Source organism: Primulina tabacum, chromosome 1, assembly GCF_025594145.1.
Source record: "Primulina tabacum isolate GXHZ01 chromosome 1, ASM2559414v2, whole genome shotgun sequence".
NCBI lineage: Eukaryota > Viridiplantae > Streptophyta > Magnoliopsida > Lamiales > Gesneriaceae > Primulina > Primulina tabacum.
Genome location: NC_134550.1, coordinates 22,434,511 through 22,437,701, shown reverse-complemented (window position 1 = coordinate 22,437,701; position 3,191 = coordinate 22,434,511). Strand labels below are relative to the sequence as shown.

Sequence of the window (3,191 nt, the reverse complement as noted above, 5' to 3'; positions counted from 1 at the left end):
TAATCATCATCACACCTTTCGCACGAAAGCACACGCAACTAAAGAACAATGAATCATATCGAAAAATCATCAATAAAAAGTCAAATGCACAGACACACGCAGATAATATCGTCATCCAACTCCCTCATCACAAACCCAACTCCTAACCATCCCAGACATCAACATATGCTCTGATACCACCAATTGTGGCGCCCCAAACCTCGTCACGTAATAATGCAACATGTGACGTCATATGCATAATATTTTTTTCTTTTCGACGACGTAATAATATAATGCATATACGACAAAGTAGTGCAATCACCACACTATCTACGTCAGTGTAGCAGAAACAGTATAATAAATACACACATACAACTTAAATAAGACAATAAGCTATACTGTCTCTATCTACTATCAACCACATGACTGTTTGACTAGACACACCTAGTCCTTCACCACTATCCTGTCTCACGCATAGTCCTGTAACCTGCCCAACAGAAACAGCCCTCAAAGGGTGAGCATATACAACAATCATCATCGTAATACATAACAGTTATATTAACAACATAAAATATAACTGAAATCATAATAGAAATACCCCCTTTGCCGTTTCTGGACAATCACCCAACAACAACCTCAACAACATCACAATGCAACAACATCGACGATACGTCGCACCCCAACACCGGCGATAGCAATATCGTCGAATGAACAACAACATCGACGATACGTCGCACCCCAACACCGGCAACAGCAATATCGTCGAACGAATAACAACATCAACGATACGTCGCACCCCAACACCGGCGACAGCAATATCGTTGAACGAACAACATCAACGTGACAACATCAACGAGACGTCTCCCAACAACGATAACCAACAACATCAACAATAATAAACAACAAATATAATACCAAATCACCCAAATCCAGTGATTTATCGTCGTTCAACACAATAGTATTCATCAATACTAAACAATAACAACATATGCACGTACGTCAACACGTACATGATAATCGAGTATATATAAAATCTGGCTATTTCTTTGATCCCGAGGCTTGTGATGTATCTAAATAATTCAACAATAATTATCAGATCATTGTCACCGTATCAACACAGTTATAACAGCCTCAATATATAACATCAAATAGCCCAACAACAATTAATTCAACAAAATATAAAACTCGATTATAAATTCGTATTATTCAACAATTTAATAATCTGGTGTATTTAATTCACAATACTACCGTCAAATACAACCTAATTAATTAACTTCAAATAATAGGCTATTTTACAACATCCGTCAAATTACGAAAACTTTATATCAACGTGTAGCCTATACTTCGTAAACTCCGAATATATAATCAGAATTAATAACAACTGACAAACAACTCTCCAATCTCAATCAAATGATTAAAAATCCCTAATTATAATAAATTAGGAATAATTCAAAACAACAACACAATAATCTTCTCTACTTCGTTAAAATCATACACTACTCAACAATCTTCAATTTCAGTATGATTTAACAATTTATTGGATTTATTCCAGAAATCGACGAATTTCAAACATCACCAAAAATATAAAATTTATACCTCAAATCGAAGACCTCGTGTCAACGATCCCAGAACTGAAGTCGGTTCGTCGATTGGATAAACCGATAAGTCGCAAGATCGAAAAGAAAATCTGAAACCTATTTTCTCTCCTCTCCTGTGTCCTTCGTTTCTATCCTCTGTGAATTGAGTTTGGTGGAATTCAAATATGAATTCCACAGACTCAAATCAAATTTATTTTTTTTTTATTTTTTTAATATTATATAATATAATATATCATATTAACATTTTAACACCGGTATATTCATTTGAACCAGACAAACAATCAAATTTTTCAAAACTCAAAACATGGGACTTCTATATCTTTGAGTTTTCTACGTTATATCTAAATCTCAAATCATTTGGACTTCATATAGCCAACATATTTCATATTTTCCTCTTTAAAATTAATTAATTATTTAGTAATCTCATATTACTAAATCAACGACTTGTGATATTTATTTCAGGCATTACAATTAAAATGTATTTTTAAATGTTATTCGAGTTGTGATCGAGGAACGGAGACCGATGACTAAAAAATAGAAAATGTTTTTATTAAATAATTGTTTTTAATTATTTAAAATAAGGGTGATGCTTTTTCTTATTTTTGAAAATAAGGGGTTTTGAGTTGATTTTATACGCTGAGACATAAATTTTATCGGTGTTGGTTTTCAACAAAAATTCGAACGTTTTGGTAACCCGACTAATAAATTTACAAACTTATTTAAAAAAAATTATTTTTATATTTTAATCAAGCAGTGGGCTTAATTTGGGGGCTTAATGAGCTTAAGCTTAATTAAAGAATTAATTAGTATTTTATATGTAAACTAACCCCAAACCCCTACACAAACCCACGCCCCACTTTTCAGAAATTATTGCACACCAAAACACTCCAACATACGGCACACACACACACCATATTTTCAAGGAAAGTTCAAAAGTTGCAAAGGATTTCAAGCCATCGTCTTCTCTCCGCCGTTCTTCGATTTGTCAGCGTAAAATCGTGCGTTAAATACGCAAAGGTACGCCATATTCTTTCTTTCAAACATCTATCACACCATAATATTTTATTTAATTGAATTTGCATGAAAAACATGTGCAACATGAAACAATTTTTGTTTTTTTTTTTGGCATATGTCAATTTTAAAGCTTGTATTTTCATCCAAAATCATGTTTAATATGATATTAAGGGGCTGCCATGATTAGGATAGGGTTGAGGGTTGAATTTACATGTTTTAGAGAGTCCCAATTTACCCCAATATGCTGCAAACGTGAATAAGAACAAGCTGGATGCCATCGGGTAGCATGGGGTTTGAGTGTCATGGGTTATGAACTTGGATGCTTGGCTTGGCTTTGGTGGGGACCAGAGCTTGGCTAGGGTCCTAGAAGGGTCAGGGGCTAGGACCCGAGTTAAGAGGGCTGGGAGGAGTCCTAGCAAGCTAGGACTCCACCCGAGAAGCATGGGAGAGATGCGCAGGTACAGCAACTTGTGCATGGTGAAGGAGCACGGCCAGTGGGCCTGGGCTGGGTTAAGCTAGGTCCTTTAGGGTTTAGAGAAAGTGGTCCAGGGTTGGGACAGGGGCTGGTGTAGTTTGGTTCAAGGAGGGCACGAGCGAAAC

The 3,191-nt window shown here is 35.6% G+C and overlaps 1 long non-coding RNA gene across 1 annotated transcript; it reads right to left on the bottom strand.

Moving 5' to 3' along the window:
• Positions 1–305: 305 nt before the first annotated feature.
• LOC142518409 (uncharacterized) lies at positions 306–1,700 on the bottom strand. The gene is made up of 3 exons (XR_012813545.1): positions 1,576–1,700; positions 990–1,049; positions 306–466 (listed from the first exon to the last, which is right to left on the bottom strand). It is a non-coding gene; the product is annotated as an uncharacterized LOC142518409 (long non-coding RNA).
• Between the last annotated feature and the right edge of the window lie 1,491 nt (positions 1,701–3,191).